The following is a 20,492-nucleotide window of genomic DNA, read 5'->3' on the forward strand; positions in this document are numbered from 1 at the left end:
GAACTCTGTTTATGTTTGCTGCTCAGCAGCGTTTGTGGTGAACCTATTAGCTTAATTAGGGGTTGTTGAACTATGTCTGTGTTGAACCTTGCTTAATTAGGTTGTGTTGAACTCTGTTTGTGTTGGCGTGGGAAGGGGGGCATGATGCTACCCTGAATTTGCGGGACCCCCAAAAAACTTGCAAATACGAGTGATGCATCCAAAAGGAACAAACTTTTACATGGTAGACCCCGGTGCGAAAGCAAGAAATGCGATCGGGTCCTTAACAGACCACCGCCGGATTGATCGGGTATTTTGCCTGCCTACCGCATGTGACTTGTGCTCACTGAAGTTTGGGACCTCACGCATGGGCACCACACGTAAGTGACAGACCTGTTGGTGTAAAAACTCGGGTGATTATTATCTTTGCATTAGTACAAAGTTTCCTATGGATTCAAGGGTTGGAAAGCCAAGTTAACTCAATTTCATGACTAAGAAGGAGCCAGGCTTACTTTTTCATTTTCATGTTTTAACTTGTTTAAATCTTGGTCAAACAAAGGATTTGACCAGGATTCAAATGGGCATAAAAATTCAAAAAAGAAATCAAAAAAAAAAAACCAAAGCACATAAGCTTCTTATGTCATATAGTAAGCATTACAGTTGATCAACGAGTCTAGACATATTCAAACCAGAAAAATCATGTATATACCCCCTAACCCTAAACTCTGTCTTATGAAGTCAAGCATGAAGACAAGTGGTTTTGGGTTTTAAACATTGGAAATTGAAAAAACTCCCAAAAGCTTCATTTTGGAGTGACTAAGAAGAATCCAGGCTTACATTTTCATTTTCATGTTTTAAACTGGTTTAAATCTTGGTCAAACCTAGGATTTGACCAAGATTCAAATGGACATAACAAATTCAAAAAAATCAAAACCAAACACATAGTCTTTTGATGTCATATAGTAAGCATTCAAGTTGATAAACAAAGTCTAGACATATTTAAACAAGAAAAATCATGTATATACTTGGCCCCTAACCCTAAACTCTGTCTTATGAAGTCAAGCATTAAGAGAAGTGGTTTTGGGTTTCAAACATGGAAATTCAAAAAACCTCCCAAAAGCTTCATTTTGGAGTGACTAAGAAGAATCCAGGCTTACTTTTCATTTTCATGTTTTAAACTGGTTTAAATCTTGGTCAAACCTAGGATTTGACCAAGATTCAAATGGGCATAACAAATTCAAAAAAAACCAAACACATAGTCTTTTGATGTCACATAATAAGCATTCAAGTTGATAAACAAGGTTTAGACATATTCAAACCAGAAAAATCATGTATCTACCCCCTACCCCTAAACTTTGTCTTATGAAGTAAAGCACGGAGAAATATCATTTTGGGTTTCGAACATGGAAAATTAAAAAAACCTCCCAAAAGCTTCATTTTGGAGTGAATAATAAGAAGGATCCAAACTTACTTTTCATTTTCATGTTTTAAACTTGTTTAAATATTTGTCAAACCTGCTAGGATTTGACCAAGATTCAAATGGGCATAACAATTCAAAAAAAAAATTAACCCGAAAACCACTTCTCTCCGTGCTTGACTTCATTAGACAGAGTTTAGGGTTTGGGGTATATACATGATTTTTAATGTTTAAATATGTCTAGACTCCGTTGATCAACATGAATGCTTACTATAACTTAAGAAGCTTATGTGCTTTGGTTTTTCATTTTTTGAATTCTTTATTGAATTTTTATGCCCATTTGAATCTTGGTCAAATCCTAGGTTTGACCAAGAATTAAACAAGTCAGTAACATGAAAATGAAAAAGTAAGCATGGATCCTTCTTATTCACTCAAAAAATGAAGCTTTTGGGAGGGTTTTTGAATTTTCCATGTTTGAAACCCAAAACCATTCCTCTTGTATGCTTGACTTCATATATATGACAGAGTTTAGCCTTAGGGGGTATATACATGATTTTTCTAGTTTGAATATGTCTATACCTTGTTTATCAACTTGAATGCTTACTATAAACCAAAAATTCATGTATCTACCCCTAACCCTAAACTATGCATGAAGAGAAGTGGTTTTGGGTTTCAAACCTGGATATTTCAAAAAACCTCGCAAAAGCTTCATTTTGGAGTGAATAAGAAGGATCAAGGCTTAATTTTTCATTTTCATGTTTTAATCTTGTTTAAATCTTGGTCAAACCTAGGATTTGACCAAGATTCAAATGGGCATAATTTAAAAAAATGAAAAATCAAGGCACATAGTCTTCTTATGTCATATAGTAAGCATTCAATTAAGTTGATAAACAAGCTCTAGACATATTCAAACCAGAAAAATCATGATGTATCTACCCCCTATATATCCCTAAACCCTGACTTATGAAGTCAAGCATGAAGAGAAGTGGTTTTTGGTTTCAATCATGGAAATTTCAAAAACCCTCCCAAGAGCTTCATTTTGGAGTGACTAATTAAGAAGCATACATGATTACCTTTTCATATTCATGTTTTAAACTTGTTCAAATCTAGGTCAACAAACCTAGGATTTGACGAAGAATCAAATGGGTATAAAAAAATTAAAAACAAGCTCTAGACAAGCTCAAGTTGAAAAACAAGTTCTAGACATATTCAAACCAGAAAAATCATGTATCTACCCCTATATATCCCTAAACCCTGACTTATGAAGTCAAGCATGAAGAGAAGTGGTTTTTGGTTTCAATCATGGAAATTTCAAAAACCCTCCCAAGAGCTTCATTTTGGAGTGGCTAAGAAGGATAGATGCTTAATTTTTCATATTTATGTTTTAAACTAGTTTAAATCATGGTCAAACCTAGGATTTGACCAAGATTCAAATGGACATAAAAATTCAAAATAAATGAAAAACCAAGGCACGTAGTCTTCTTATGTCATATAGTAAGCATTCAATTAAGTTGATAAACAAGGTCTAGACATATTCAAACCAGAAACATCATGTATCTAGCTACCCCTAGCCCTAAACTCTGTCTTATGAAGTCAAGCATGCATGAAGAGAAGTCATGGTTTTTGGTTTCAAACATGGAAATTTCAAAAACCCTACCAAGATCTACATTTTGGAGTGACTAAGAAGGATATATGCTTAATTTTTCATATTCATGTTTTATTAAACTTGTTTAAATCATGGTCAAACCTAGGATTTGACCAAGATTCAAATGGGCATAAAAATTCAGAAAAAACAAAAAATGGAAAATCAAGGCACATAGTCTTCTTATGTCACATAGTAAGCATTCAATTAAGTTGATAAACAAGGTTTAGAGATATATTCAAACCAGAGAAATCATGTATCTACCCCCTAACCCTAAACTCTGTCTCATGAAGTCAAGCATGAAGATATGTGGTTTTTGGTTTCAAACCTGCAAATTTCAAAAACCCTCCCAAGAGCTTCATTTTGGAGTGACTAAGAAGGATATATGCTTAATTTTTTATATTCATGTTTTCAACTTGTTTAAATCATGGTCAAACCTAGGATTTGGCCAAGATTCAAATGGGCATAATTTAAAAAAATGGAAAATCAAGGCACATAGTCTTCTTATGTCACATAGTAAGCATTCAATTAAGTTGATAAACAAGGTCTAGACATATTCAAACCAGAGAAATCATGTATCTACCCCCTAACCCTAAACTCTGTCTCATGAAGTCAAGCATGAAGATATGTGGTTTTTGGTTTCAAACATGGAAATTTCAAAAACCCTCCCAAGAGCTTCATTTTGGAGTGACTAAGAAGGACATATGCTTAATTTTTCATATTCATGTTTTCAACTTGTTTAAATCATGGTCAAACTTAGGATTTGACCAAGATTCAAATGGGCATAAAATTAAAAAAAACAATAAAATGAAAAACCAATGCACATAGTCGATCTTCTTATGTCATATATATAGTAAGCATTCAATTAAGTTGATAACAAGGTCTAGACATATTCAAACCAGAAAAATCATGTATCTACCCCCTAACCCTAAACATTGTCTTATGAAGTCAAGCATGAAGAGAAGTGGTTTTTGGTTTCAAGCATGGAAATTTCAAAAACCTCCCCAAACTTCATTTTAGAGTGACTAAGAAGGATACAAGCTTCCCTTTTCATTTTCATGTTTTAAACTTGTTTAAATTATCTTGGTCCGCCCATGCTATAGTCTGGATCCGCCCATGCTATAGTTTGAGGCCATTTGGATGACGTCGAAAAAATTCTTTGATTAGAAATGGGGTTGTTCGAACCCCGTAGTTAGATTTTTTTTGAACCTTGATCTGTAGTACTGGGCAAAACCCTAGTTTAACCTATTTAATTATAGATTCGTAGGTCGATTTTTCTACGTACCTTTTTATTATTACTCTACTATGCAGCACATATGTGTTTGCCCGTCGAGTGAAACTCGGAGGAAGAGGGATCACTCGGAAGGAGAGAAGAAGGAGGGAGAGCATTATGGTGTCTCCCCTTTTTCGGGTGATGATGTTGACTGTTGTGCAGGGTTTGTCAGTGAGCAGGAGGTGCGAGCGAGCGAGTCGAGCGAGGCCGAGAATGAGAGAGATTTGTTTTTTTTTGTGAGAGGGACAACCGAAGGATCCTGAAGGACCCAGAGACTTCCAATACGCATCCTGATGCGTCTTCTCTTGACAAAGAAAATGGCTGGGAGTTTGCGTACCTATTGCACGTGACTTGTGCTCACTGAAGTGTGGGACCTCACGCATGGGCACCACACGTAAGTGACAGACCTGTTGGTGTAAAAACTCGGTTGATTATTATAGTGCATTAGAACAAAGTTTCCTATGGATTCAAGGGTAGGAAATCCAAGTTAACTCATTTACATGACATTATTTTTTCCATGAAGCAAAGTTAACACATCTATCAATTGGTACATTTTGGAGTGACTAAGAAGGATCCATGCTCACCTTTTCGTTTTCACGTGTTAAACTTGTTTAAATCTTGGTCAAACCTAGGATTTGACAGAGATTCAAATGGGCGGAAAATCCAAAAAAAACAGAAAAATGAAAACCCAAAGCACATACGTAGTTTTCTTATGTCATATAGTAAGCATTCAAGTTGATAAACAAGGTCTAGACATATTCAAACGAGAAAAATCATGTATCAAGCTACCCCTAACCCCAAACTCTGTCTTATGAAGTCAAGCATGAAGAGAAGTACGTGGTTTTTGGTTTCAAACATGGAAATTTCAAAAACCCTCCCAAGAGCTTCATTTCGAAGTGATTAATTAAGAAGCATACATGCATGCTTACTTTTTCATATTCATGTTTTAAACTTATTCAAATCTTGGTGAAACCTAGGATTTGACCAAGATTCAAATGGGTATAAAAATTCAAAAAAAAAGGTCTTCTTATGTTATATATATATAGTAGGCATTCAATTAAGTTGATAAATAAGGTCTAGACATATTCAAACCAGAAAAATCATGTATCTACCCCCTAACCCTAAACTTTGTCTTATGAAGTCAAGCATGAAGAGAAGTGGTTTTTGGTTTCAAGCATGGAAATTTCAAAAACCTCCCCAAACTTCATTTTAGAGTGACTAAGAAGGATACAAGCTTCCCTTTTCATTTTCATGTTTTAAACTTGTTTAAATTATCTTGGTCAAATCTAGGATTTGACAAGATTCAAATGGGCAAACATATGATAAGTGATGCAAATATCATTTCTAAGTGCGGGCAAACCAGCCTTTAGCTTAACATATTTCTAAGTACAAGGTTTCAGAAAATTGAGTGGGGGCGGCTGCCCCCCTTGGCTATAGTCTGGATCCGCCCATGCTATAGTTTGAGGCCATTTGGATGACGTCGAAAAAAATCTTTGATTAGAAATGGGGTTGTTCGAACCCCGTAGTTGGATTTTTTTGAACCTTGATCTGTAGTACTGGGCAAAACCCTAGTTTAACCTATTTAATTATAGATTCGTAGGTCGATTTTTCTACGTACCTTTTTATTATTACTCTACTATGCAGCACATATGTGTTTGCCCGTCGAGTGAAACTCGGAGGAAGAGGGATCACTCGGAAGGAGAGAAGAAGGAGGGAGAGCATTATGGTGTCTCCCCTTTTTCGGGTGATGATGTTGACTGTTGTGCAGGGTTTGTCAGTGAGCAGGAGGTGCGAGCGAGCGAGCGAGCGAGCGAGTCGAGCAAGGCCGAGAATGAGAGAGATTTGTTTTTTTTTGTGAGAGGGACAACCGAAGTATCCAGAAGGACCCACAGACTTCCAATACGCATCCTGATGCGTCTTCTCTTGACAAAGAAAATGGCTGGGAGTTTGCGTACCTATTGCACGTGACTTGTGCTCACTGAAGTGTGGGACCTCACGCATGGGCACCACACGTAAGTGACAGACCTGTTGGTGTAAAAACTCGGTTGATTATTATAGTGCATTAGATAAAAGTTTCCTATGGATTCAAGGGTAGGAAATCCAAGTTAACTCATTTACATGACATTATTTTTTCCATGAAGCAAAGTTAACACATCTATCAATTGGTACATTTTGGAGTGACTAAGAAGGATCCATGCTTACCTTTTCGTTTTCACGTGTTAAACTTGTTTAAATCTTGGTCAAACCTAGGATTTGACAGAGATTCAAATGGGCGGAAAATTCAAAAAAAACAGAAAAATGAAAAACCAAAGCACATACGTAGTTTTCTTATGTCATATAGTAAGCATTCAAGTTGATAAACAAGGTCTAGACATATTCAAAACATACAAATCATGTATGTACCCCTAACCCTAAACTATGTCTTATGAAGTCAAGCATGAAGAGAAATGGTTTTGGGTTTCAAACATGGAAATTTCAAAAACTTCCCAAAAACTTCATTTAGAGTGACTAAGAAGGATAAATGCTTCCCTTTTCATTTTCATGTTTTAAACTTGTTTAAATCTTGGTAAAACCTTGGATCTGACCAAGATTCAAATGGGCATCAAAAATAAAAAAAATCAGAAAAATGAAAAACCAAAGCACATAGTCTTCTTATGTCATATAGTAAGCATTAAAGTTGATAAACAAGGTCTAGACGTATTCAAACCAGACAAATCATGTATCTACCCCTAACCCTAAACTCTGTCTTATGAAGTCAAGCATGAAGAGAAGTTGTTTTGGGTTTCAAACATGGAAATTTCAAAAACCCTCTCAAAGAGCTTCATTTTGGAGTGACTAAGAAGGATCCATAGGAAACTATGTACTAATACAGTATAATGATCAACCGAGTTATTAGAGCAACAAGTCTGTCACTTACGTGTGGTTCCCATGCGTGAGGTCCCACACTTCAGTGAGCACAAGTCACGTAGTCTTCTTATGTCATATAGTAAGCATTCAATTAAGTTGATAAACAAGGTCTAGACATATCAAACCAGAAAAATCATGTATCTACCCCTATATATCCCTAAACACGACTTATGAAGTCAAGCATGAAGAGAAGAAGTGGTTTTTGGTTTCAAACATGGAAATTTCAAAAACCCTCCCAAGAGCTTCATTTTGGAGTGACTAGTTAAGACGCATACATGCTTACTTTTTCATATTCATGTTTTAAACTTGTTCAAATCTTGGTCAACAAACCTAGCTACGATTTGACGAAGATTCAAATGGGTATAAAAAAATTAAAACCAAGGTCTGCTCATGTCATATAGTAAGCATTCAATTAAATTGATAAACAAGGTCTAGACATATTCAAACTAGTAGGAAAATCATGTATCTACCCCCTAACCCTAAACTATGTCTTATGAAGTCAAGCATGCATGAAGAAAAGTGGTTTTTGGTTTTCAAGCATGGAAATTTCAAAAACCCAACCAAGAGCTACATATTGGAGTGACTAAGAAGGATAGATGCTTAATTTTTCATATTCATGTTTTAAACTTGATTAAATCATGGTCAAACCTAGAATTTGACCAAGATTCAAATGGGCATAAAAATTCAAAAAAAAAATGAAAAACCAATGCACATAGTCATCTTATGTCATCTAGTAAGCATTCAATTAAGTTGATAAACAATGTCTAGACATATTCAAACCAGAAAATTCATGTATCAAGCTACCCTAACCCCAAACTCTGTCTTATGAAGTCAAGCATGAAGAGAAGTACGTGGTTTTTTGGTTTCAAACATGGAAATTTCAAAAACCCTCTCAAGAGCTTCATTTTGGAGTGACTACGAATGATACATGCTTAATTTTTCATATTCATGTTTTAAACTTGTTTAAATCATGGTCAAACCTAGGATTTGGCCAAGATTCAAATGGGCAAAATTTAAAAAAAATCAAGGCACATAGTCTTCTTATGTCATATAGTAAGCATTCAATTAAGTTGATAAACAAGGTCTAGACATATTCAAACGAGAGAAATCATGTATCTACCCCCTAACACTAAACTCTGTCTCATGAAGTCAAGCGCATGCATGAAGATATGTGGTTTTTGGTTTCAAACATGGAAATTTCAAAAACCCTCCCAAGAGCTTCATTTCGAAGTGATTAATTAAGAAGCATACATGCATGCTTACCTTTTCATATTCATGTTTTAAACTTATATTCAAATCTTGGTGAAACCTAGGATTTGACCAAGATTCAAATGGGTATAAAAATAAAATAAAAAACAAAAAAGGTCTTCTTATGTTATATAGTAGGCATTCAATTAAGTTGATAAACAAGGTCTAGACATATTCAAACAAGAAAAATCAAGCATGTATCTACCCCTAACCCTAAACTCTGTTTCATGAAGTCAAGCATGAAGATATGTGGTTTTTGGTTTCGAACATGGAAATTCAAAAACCCTCCCAAGAGCTTCATTTTGAAGTGACTAAGAAGCATACATGCTTACTTTTTCATATTCATGTTTTTAACTTATTCAAATCTTGGTGGAACCAAGGATTTGACCAAGATTCAAATGGGTATAAAAGTTCAAAAAAAACAAGGTCTTCTTATATGTTATATAGTAAGCATTCTATTAATTTGATAAACAAGGTCTACACATATTCAAACCAGGAAAATCATGTATCTACCCCCTAACCCTAATTAAACTCTGTCTTATGAAGTCAAGCATGCATGAAGAGAAGTGGTTTTTGGTTTCAAGCATGGAAATTTCAAAAACCCTCCCAAGAGCTACATATTGGAGTGACTAAGAAGGATAGATGCTTAATTTTTCATATTCATGTTTTAAACTTGTTTAAATCATGGTCAAACCTAGGATTTGACCAAGATTCAAAAGGGCAAAATTTTAAAAAATGAAAAATCAAGGCACATAGTCTTCTTATTTTTGGTTTCAAACATGGAAATTTCAAAAACCCTCCCAAAGAGCTTCATTTTGGAGTGACTAAGAAGGATCCATAGGAAACTATGTACTAATACAGTATAATGATCACCCGAGTTATTAGAGCAACAAGTCTGTCACTTACGTGTGGTTCCCATGCGTGAGGTCCCACACTTCAGTGAGCACAAGTCACGTACGCTAGGTAGGCAAACTCCCAGCCATCTTCTTTGTCAAGAGAGAGGCATCAACACTCTCTCTCTCTCTCTCTCTCTCTCTCCAATTATCCACCTCCGTTGGCTGCCGGTTTTGGCAGGTCGTTTCTAGCTCAGCTCGTAGGCCATGGTGTGCAGGCTCTGTAGCCATGGCGATTTGGTCGCGCCAAGTGGTTCGTCCCCGGCTCCGACGAGGATCAATCCGAACGGTGCCTATTAAGGACCCGATCGCATTTCTTGCTTTCAGCATGGGGTCTACCATGTAAATCTTAGGGATTTAGACGTAATTTCCTGTTTATTTTGTGTCCTGCTGTAAACTGCGCTCTGATGCGTATTGGAAATCTGGGTCCTTCAGGATCGTTCGGTTGTCCCTCTAAAAAAAACATCTCTCTCATTCTCGGCCTTTCTCGCTCGCTCGCACCCCCCTGCGCACTGACAACCCTGCACAACAGTCCAACATCACCCGAGAAAAAGGATAGACACCATAAATAAGTGGGGCCCCGTGACTGCTCTCCCTTCGTCTCCTCCCGTGTGATCCCTCTTCCTCCGACTCCCGACCTTGCGGAAAAGAAAAATGAAATGAAAGAGTTTCACTGGACGGGCAAACACATGTGCTGCCTAGTAATAATAATAATAACGTAAAAAAATCGACCTACGAATCTATTATTAAATAAGCTAAACTAGGATTTTGCCCAGTACTACGGATCAATTTCTGAAAATCCAACTACGGGGTTCGATTTTGGCCTGCTAATATAAAATTATATAATCCGAACTAGTATTCCTCTAAAAAATCATTTTGGTATGCATCGTTTGGTACTTTTCATAGCTAGAGTGCTTACTCCCTCCGTTAGCAAATAGTCTTCGTATGTCATATAGTAAGCATTCAAGTTGAAAAACAAGCTCTAGACATATTCAAACCAGAAAAATCATGTATCTACCCCCTATATATCCCTAAACCCTGACTTATGAATTCAAGCATGAAGAGAAGTGGTTTTTGGTTTCAATCATGGAAATTTCAAAAACCCTCCCAAGAGCTTCATTTTGGAGTGACTAATTAAGAAGCATACATGCTTACCTTTTCATATTAATGTTTTAAACTTGTTCAAATCTTGGTCAACAAACCTAGGATTTGACGAAGAATCAAATGGGTATAAAAAAATTAAAACCAAGGTCTGCTCATGTCATATAGTGAGCATTCAATTAAATTGATAAACAAGGTCTAGACATATTCAAACTAGCAGGAAAATCATGTATCTACCCCCTTACCCCAAACTCTATCTTATGAAGTCAAGCATGCATGAAGAGAAGTGGTTTTTGGTTTTCAAGCATGGAAATTTCAAAAACTCTTATGTCATCTAGTAAGCATTCAATTAAGTTGATAAATAATGTCTAGACATATTCAAACCAGAAAGTTTATGTATCAAGCTACCCCTAACCCCAAACTTTGTCTTATGAAGTCTAGCATGAAGAGAAGTACGTGGTTTTTTGGTTTCAAACATGGAAATTTCAAAAACCCTCTCAAGATCGAGATTCATTTTGGAGTGACTACGAAGGATACATGCTTAATTTTTCATATTCATGTTTTAAACTTGTTTAAATCATGGTCAAACCTAGGATTTGACCAAGATTCAAATGGGCATAAAAATAAAAAAAATAAAATAAAATGAAAAACCAATGCACATAGTCATCTTATGTCATCTAGTAAGCATTCAATTAAGTTGATAAACAAGGTCTAGACATATTCAAACCAGAAAATTCATGTATCAAGCTACCCCTATCCCCAAACTCTGTCTTATGAAGTCAAGCATGAAGAGAAGTACGTGGTTTTTTTGGTTTCAAACATGGAAATTTCAAAAACCCTCTCAAGAGCTTCATTTCGAAGCGATTAACTAAGAAGCATACATGCATGCTTACTTTTTCATATTCATGTTTTAAACTTATTCAAATCTTGGTGAAACCTAGGATTTGACCAAGATTCAAATGGGTATAAAAATTAAAAAAAAAAACAAAAAAGGTCTTCTTATGTTATATAGTAGGCATTCAATTAAGTTGATAAACAAGGTCTAGACATATCCAAACAAGAAAAATCATGCATGTATCTACCCCTAACCCTAAACTCTGTTTCATGAAGTCAAGCATGAAGATATGTGGTTTTTAGTTTCGAACATGGAAATTCAAAAACCCTCCCAATAGCTTCATTTTGAAGTGTCTAAGAAGCATACATGCTTACTTTTTCATATTCATGTTTTTAACTTATTCAAATCTTGGTGGAACCAAGGATTTGACCAAGATTCAAATGGGTATAAAAATTCAAATAAAACAAGGTCTTCTTATGTTATATAGTAAGCATTCAATTAATTTGATAAACAAGGTCTAGACATATTCAAACCAGAAAATTTATGTATCAAGCTACCCCTAACACCAAACTCTGTCTTATGAAGTCTAGCATGAAGAGAAGTACGTGGTTTTTTATTTTCAAGCATGGAAATTTCAAAAACCCTCCCAAGAGCTACATATTGGAGTGACTAAGAAGGATAGATGCTTAATTTTTCATATTCATGTTTTAAACTTGATTAAATCATGGTCAAACCTAGGATTTGACCAAGATTCAAATGGGCATAAAAAATTCAAAAAAATGAAAAACCAATGCACATAGTCATCTTATGTCATCTAGTAAGCATTCAATTAAGTTGATAAATAAGGTCTAGACATATTCAAACAAGAAAAATCATGCATGTATCTACCCCTAACTCTAAACTCTGTCTCATGAAGTCAAGCGCATGCATGAAGATATGTGGTTTTTGGTTTCAAACATGGAAATTTCAAAAACCCTCCCAAGAGCTTCATTTCGAAGTGATTAATTAAGAAGCATACATGCATGCTTACTTTTTCATATTCATGTTTTAAACTTATTCAAATCTTGGTGAAACCTAGGATTTGACCAAGATTCAAATCCGTATAAAAATTTAAAAATAAAATAAAAAAACAAGGTCTTCTTATGTTATATAGTAGGCATTCAATTAAGTTGATAAACAAGGTCTAGACATATTCAAAGAAGAAAAATCATGCATGTATCTACCCCTAACCCTAAACTATGTTTCATGAAGTCAAGCATGAAGATATGTGGTTTTTGGTTTCGAACATGGAAATTCAAAAACCCTCCCAAGAGCTTCATTTTGAAGTGACTAAGAAGCATACATGCTTACTTTTTCATATTCATGTTTTTAACTTATTCAAATCTTGGTGGAACCAAGGATTTGACCAAGATTCAAATGGGTATAAAAATTCAAAAAAAACAAGGTCTTCTTATGTTATATAGTAAGCATTCAATTAATTTGATAAACAAGGTCTACACATATTCAAACCAGGAAAATCATGTATCTACCCCCTAACCCTAAACTCTGTCTTATGAAGTCAAGCATGCATGAAGAGAAGTGGTTTTTGGTTTCAATCATGGAAATTTCAAAAACGCTCTCAAGAGCTTCCATTTTGGAGTGACTAGGAAGGATACATGCTTAATTTTTCATATTCATGTTTTAAACTTGTTTAAATCATGGTCAAACCTAGGATTTGGCCAAGATTCAAATGGGCAAAATTTTAAAAAAAATCAAGGCACATAGTCTTCTTATGTCATATAGTAAGCATCATTCAATTAAGTTGATAAACAAGGTCTAGACATATTCAAACGAGAGAAATCATGTATCTACCCCTAACCCTAAACTCTGTCTCATGAAGTCAAGCGCATGCATGAAGATATGTGGTTTTTGGTTTCAAACATGGAAATTTCAAAAACCCTCCCAAGAGCTTCATTTTGAAGTGATTAATTAAGAAGCATACATGCATGGTTACTTTTTCATAGTCATGTTTTAAACTTATTCAAATCTTGGTGAAACCTAGGATTTGACCAAGATTCAAATGGGTATAAAAATTCAAAAAAAAAGGTCTTCTTATGTTATATAGTAGGCATTCAATTAAGTTGATAAACAAGGTCTAGACATATTCAAACAAGAAAAATCATGCATGTATCTACCCCTAACCCTAAACTCTGTTTCATGAAGTCAAGCATGAAGATATGTGGTTTTTGGTTTCGAACATGGAAATTCAAAAACCCTCCCAAGAGCTTCATTTTGAAGTGACTAAGAAGCATACATGCTTACTTTTTCATATTCATGTTTTTAACTTATTCAAATCTTGGTGGAACCAAGGATTTGACCAAGATTCAAATGGGTATAAAAATTCAAAAAAAAACAAGGTCTTCTTATGTTATATAGTAAGCATTCAATTATTTTGATAAACAAGGTCTGCACATATTCAAACCAGGAAATTATGTATCTACCCCCTAACCCTAAACTCTGTCTTATGAAGTCAAGCATGCATGAAGAGAAGTGGTTTTTGGTTTCAAGCATGGAAATTTCAAAAACCCTCCCAAGAGCTTCATTTTGGAGTGACTAAGAAGCATACGTACGTGCTTACTTTTTCATATTCATGTTTTAAACTTGTTCAAATCTTGGTCAAACCTATGATTTGACCAAGATTCAAATGGGTATAAAAAATGAAAACCAAGGTCTTCTTATGTCATATAGTAAGCATTCAATTAAGTTGATAAATAAGGTCTAGACATATTCAAACCAGAAAAATCATGTATCAAGCTACCCCTAACCCCTAATTAACTCTGTCTTATGAAGTCAAGCATGAAGATAAGTATGTGGTTTTTTGGTTTCAAACATGGAAATTTCAAAAACCCTCTCAAGATCAAGCTTCATTTTGGAGTGACTACGAAGGATACATGCTTACTTTTTCATATTCATGTTTTAAACTTGTTTAAATCATGGTCAAACCTAGGATTTAACAAAGATTCAAATGGGCATAATTTAAAAAAAACAAAAAATGAAAAACCAAGGCACATAGTCTTCTTATGTTATATTGTAAGCATTCAATTAAGTTGATAAACAAGGTCTAGACATATTCAAACCAGAGAAATCATGTATCTACCCCTAACCTAAACTCTGTCTCATGAAGTCAAGCATGATGATATGTGGTTTTTTGGTTTCAAACATGGAAATTTCAAAAACCCTCCCAAGAGCTTCATTTTGAAGTGATTAATTATGAAGCATACATGCATGCTTACTTTTTCATATTCATGTTTTAAACTTATTCAAATCTTGGTGAAACCTAGGATTTGACCAAGATTCAAATCCGTATAAAAATTAAAAAACAAAATAAAAAAAAACAAGGTCTTCTTATGTTATATAATAAGCATTCAATTAAGTTGATAAATAAGGTCTAGACATATTCAAACCAGAAAAATCATGTATCTACCCCTAACCCTAAACTTTGTCTTATGAAGTCAAGCATGAAGAGAAGTGGTTTTTGGTTTCAAGCATGGAAATTTCAAAAACCTCCCCAAACTTCATTTTAGAGTGACTAAGAAGGATACAAGCTTCCCTTTTCATTTTCATGTTTTAAACTTGTTTAAATTATCTTGGTCCGCCCATGCTATAGTCTGGATCCGCCCATGCTATAGTTTGAGGCCATTTGGATGACGTCGAAAAAATTCTTTGATTAGAAATGGGGTTTTTCGAACCCCGTAGTTGGATTTTTTTGAACCTTGATCTGTAGTACTGGGCAAAACCCTAGTTTAACCTATTTAATTATAGATTCGTAGGTCGATTTTTCTACGTACCTTTTTATTATTACTCTACTATGCAGCACATATGTGTTTGCCCGTCGAGTGAAACTCGGAGGAAGAGGGATCACTCGGAAGGAGAGAAGAAGGAGGGAGAGCATTATGGTGTCTCCCCTTTTTCGGGTGATGATGTTGACTGTTGTGCAGGGTTTGTCAGTGAGCAGGAGGTGCGAGCGAGCGACCGAGTCGAGCGAGGCCGAGAATGAGAGAGATTTGTTTTTTTTTGTGAGAGGGACAACCGAAGGATCCTGAAGGACCCAGAGACTTCCAATACGCATCCTGATGCGTCTTCTCTTGACAAAGAAAATGGCTGGGAGTTTGCGTACACGTTGCACGTGACTTGTGCTCATCAAGTGTGGGACCTCACGCATGGGCACCACACGTAAGTGACAGACCTGTTGGTGTAAAAACTCGGTTGATTATTATAGTGCATTAGAACAAAGTTTCCTATGGATTCAAGGGTAGGAAATCCAAGTTAACTCATTTACATGACATTATTTTTTCCATGAAGCAAAGTTAACACATCTATCAATTGGTACATTTTGGAGTGACTAAGAAGGATCCATGCTTACCTTTTCATTTTCACGTGTTAAACTTGTTTAAATCTTGGTCAAACCTAGGATTTGACAGAGATTCAAATGGGCGGAAAATTCAAAAAAAAAACAGAAAAATAAAAAACCAAAGCACATACGTAGTTTTCTTATGTCATATAGTAAGCATTCAAGTTGATAAACAAGGTCTAGACATATTCAAAACATACAAATCATGTATGTACCCCTAACCCTAAACTATGTCTTATGAAGTCAAGCATGAAGAGAAGTGGTTTTGGGTTTCAAACATGGAAATTTCAAAAACCTCCCAAAAACTTCATTTAGAGTGACTAAGAAGGATAAATGCTTCCCTTTTCATTTTCATGTTTTAAACTTGTTTAAATCTTGGTAAAACCTAGGATCTGACCAAGATTCAAATGGGCATCAAAAATAAAAAAATCAGAAAAATGAAAAACCAAAGCACATAGTCTTCTTATGTCATATAGTAAGCATTAAAGTTGATAAACAAGGTCTAGACGTATTCAAACCAGACAAATCATGTATCTACCCCTAACCCTAAACTCTGTCTTATGAAGTCAAGCATGAAGAGAAGTTGTTTTGGGTTTCAAACATGGAAATTTCAAAAACCCTCTCAAAGATCTTCATTTTGGAGTGACTAAGAAGGATCCATAGGAAACTATGTACTAATACAGTATAATGATCACCCGAGTTATTAGAGCAACAAGTCTGTCACTTACGTGTGGTTCCCATGCGTGAGGTCCCACACTTCGTGAGCACAAGTCACGTAGTCTTCTTATGTCATATAGTAAGCATTCAATTAAGTTGATAAACAAGGTCTAGACATATCAAACCAGAAAAATCATGTATCTACCCCCTATATATCCCTAAACCCTGACTTATGAAGTCAAGCATGAACAGAAGAAGTGGTTTTTGGTTTCAAACATGGAAATTTCAAAAACCCTCCCAAGAGCTTCATTTTGGAGTGACTAGTTAAGACGCATACATGCTTACTTTTTCATATTCATGTTTTAAACTTGTTCAAACCTTGGTCAACAAACCTAGCTACGATTTGACGAAGATTCAAATGGGTATAAAAAAATTAAAACCAAGGTCTGCTCATGTCATATAGTAAGCATTCAATTAAATTGATAAACAAGGTCTAGACATATTCAAACTAGTAGGAAAATCATGTATCTACCCCCTAACCCTAAACTATGTCTTATGAAGTCAAGCATGCATGAAGAAAAGTGGTTTTTGGTTTTCAAGCATGGAAATTTCAAAAACCCTCCCAAGAGCTACATATTAGAGTGACTAAGAAGGATAGATGCTTAATTTTTCATATTCATGTTTTAAACTTGATTAAATCATGGTCAAACCTAGGATTTGACCAAGATTCAAATGGGCATAAAAATTCAAAAAAATGAAAAACCAATGCACATAGTCATCTTATGTCATCTAGTAAGCATTCAATTAAGTTGATAAACAAGGTCTAGACATATTCAAACAAGAAAATTCATGTATCAAGCTACCCCTATCCCCAAACTCTGTCTTATATATGAAGTCAAGCATGAAGAGAAGTACGCGGTTTTTTGGTTTCAAACATGGAAATTTCAAAACCCCTCTCAAGAGCTTCATTTTGGAGTGACTACGAAGGATACATACTTAATTTTTCATATTCATGTTTTAAACTTGTTTAAATCATGGTCAAACCTAGGATTTGGCCAAGATTCAAATGGGCAAAATTTTAAAAAAAATGAAAAATCAAGGCACATAGTCTTCTTATGTCATATAGTAAGCATTCAATTAAGTTGATAAACAAGGTCTAGACATATTCAAACGAGAGAAATCATGTATCTACCCCCTAACACTAAACTCTGTCTCATGAAGTCAAGCGCATGCATGAAGATATGTGGTTTTTGGTTTCAAACATGGAAATTTCAAAAACCCTCCCAAGAGCTTCATTTCGAAGTGATTAATTAAGAAGCATACATGCATGCTTACTTTTTCATATTCATGTTTTAAACTTATTCAAATCTTGGTGAAACCTAGGATTTGACCAAGATTCAAATCCGTATAAAAATTTAAAAATAAAATAAAAAAACAAGGTCTTCTTATGTTATATAGTAGGCATTCAATTAAGTTGATAAACAAGGTCTAGACATATTCAAAGAAGAAAAATCATGCATGTATCTACCCCTAACCCTGAACTATGTTTCATGAAGTCAAGCATGAAGATATGTGGTTTTTGGTTTCGAACATGGAAATTCAAAAACCCTCCCAAGAGCTTCATTTTGAAGTGACTAAGAAGCATACATGCTTACTTTTTCATATTCATGTTTTTAACTTATTCAAATCTTGGTGGAACCAAGGATTTGACCAAGATTCAAATGGGTATAAAAATTCAAAAAAAACAAGGTCTTCTTATGTTATATAGTAAGCATTCAATTAATTTGATAAACAAGGTCTACACATATTCAAACCAGGAAAATCATGTATCTACCCCCTAACCCTAAACTCTGTCTTATGAAGTCAAGCATGCATGAAGAGAAGTGGTTTTTGGTTTCAATCATGGAAATTTCAAAAACGCTCTCAAGAGCTTCCATTTTGGAGTGACTACGAAGGATACATGCTTAATTTTTCATATTCATGTTTTAAACTTGTTTAAATCATGGTCAAACCTAGGATTTGGCCAAGATTCAAATGGGCAAAATTTTAAAAAAAATCAAGGCACATAGTCTTCTTATGTCATATAGTAAGCATCATTCAATTAAGTTGATAAACAAGGTCTAGACATATTCAAACAAGGGAAATCATGTATCTACCCCCTAACCCTAAACTCTGTCTCATGAAGTCAAGCGCATGCATGAAGATATGTGGTTTTTGGTTTCAAACATGGAAATTTCAAAAACCCTCCCAAGAGCTTCATTTCGAAGTGATTAATTAAGAAGCATACATGCATGGTTACTTTTTCATAGTCATGTTTTAAACTTATTCAAATCTTGGTGAAACCAAGGTTTTGACCAAGATTCAAATGGGTATAAAAATTCAAAAAAAAAACAAAAAAGGTCTTCTTATGTTATATAGTAGGCATTCAATTAAGTTGATAAACAAGGTCTAGACATATTCAAACAAGAAAAATCATGCATGTATCTACCCCTAACCCTAAACTCTGTTTCATGAAGTCAAGCATGAAGATATGTGGTTTTTGGTTTCGAACATGGAAATTCAAAAACCCTCCCAAGAGCTTCATTTTGAAGTGACTAAGAAGCATACATGCTTACTTTTTCATATTCATGTTTTTAACTTATTCAAATCTTGGTGGAACCAAGGATTTGACCAAGATTCAAATGGGTATAAAAATTAAAAAAAAAGGTCTTCTTATGTTATATAGTAAGCATTCAATTATTTTGATAAACAAGGTCTACACATATTCAAACCAGGAAATTATGTATCTACCCCCTAACCCTAAACTCTGTCTTATGAAGTCAAGCATGCATGAAGAGAAGTGGTTTTTGGTTTCAAGCATGGAAATTTCAAAAACCCTCCCAAGAGCTTCATTTTGGAGTGACTAAGAAGCATACGTACGTGCTTACTTTTTCATATTCATGTTTTAAACTTGTTCAAATCTTGGTCAAACCTATGATTTGACCAAGATTCAAATGGGTATAAAAAATGAAAACCAAGGTCTTCTTATGTCATATAGTAAGCATTCAATTAAGTTGATAAATAAGGTCTAGACATATTCAAACCAGAAAAATCATGTATCAAGCTACCCCTAACCCCTAATTAACTCTGTCTTATGAAGTCAAGCATGAAGATAAGTATGTGGTTTTTTTGGTTTCAAACATGGAAATTTCAAAAACCCTCTCGAGATCGAGCTTCATTTTGGAGTGACTACGAAGGATACATGCTTACTTTTTCATATTCATGTTTTAAACTTGTTTAAATCATGGTCAAACCTAGGATTTGACAAAGATTCAAATGGGCATAATTTAAAAAAAAACAAAAAAATGAAAAACCAAGGCACATAGTCTTCTTATGTTATATTGTAAGCATTCAATTAAGTTGATAAACAAGGTCTAGACATATTCAAACCAGAGAAATCATGTATCTACCCCCTAACCTAAACTCTGTCTCATGAAGTCAAGCATGATGATATGTGGTTTTTTGGTTTCAAACATGGAAATTTCAAAAACCCTCCCAAGAGCTTCATTTTGAAGTGATTAATTATGAAGCATACATGCATGCTTACTTTTTCATATTCATGTTTTAAACTTATTCAAATCTTGGTGAAACCTAGGATTTGACCAAGATTCAAATCCGTATAAAAATTAAAAAACAAAATAAAAAAACAAGGTCTTCTTATGTTATATAGTAAGCATTCAATTAAGTTGATAAATAAGGTCTAGACATATTCAAACCAGAAAAATCATGTATCTACCCCTAACCCTAAACTTTGTCTTATGAAGTCAAGCATGAAGAGAAGTGGTTTTTGGTTTCAAGCATGTAAATTTCAAAAACCTCCCCAAACTTCATTTTAGAGTGACTAAGAAGGATACAAGCTTCCCTTTTCATTTTCATGTTTTAAACTTGTTTAAATTATCTTGGTCCGCCCATGCTATAGTCTGGATCCGCCCATGCTATAGTTTGAGGCCATTTGGATGACGTCGAAAAAATTCTTTGATTAGAAATGGGGTTGTTCGAACCCCGTAGTTGGATTTTTTTGAACCTTGATCTGTAGTACTGGGCAAAACCCTAGTTTAACCTATTTAATTATTGATTTGTAGGTCGATTTTTCTACGTACCTTTTTATTAT

This window comes from Lolium perenne, chromosome 3 (assembly GCF_019359855.2).
Source record: "Lolium perenne isolate Kyuss_39 chromosome 3, Kyuss_2.0, whole genome shotgun sequence".
Classification (NCBI taxonomy): Eukaryota; Viridiplantae; Streptophyta; class Magnoliopsida; order Poales; family Poaceae; genus Lolium; species Lolium perenne.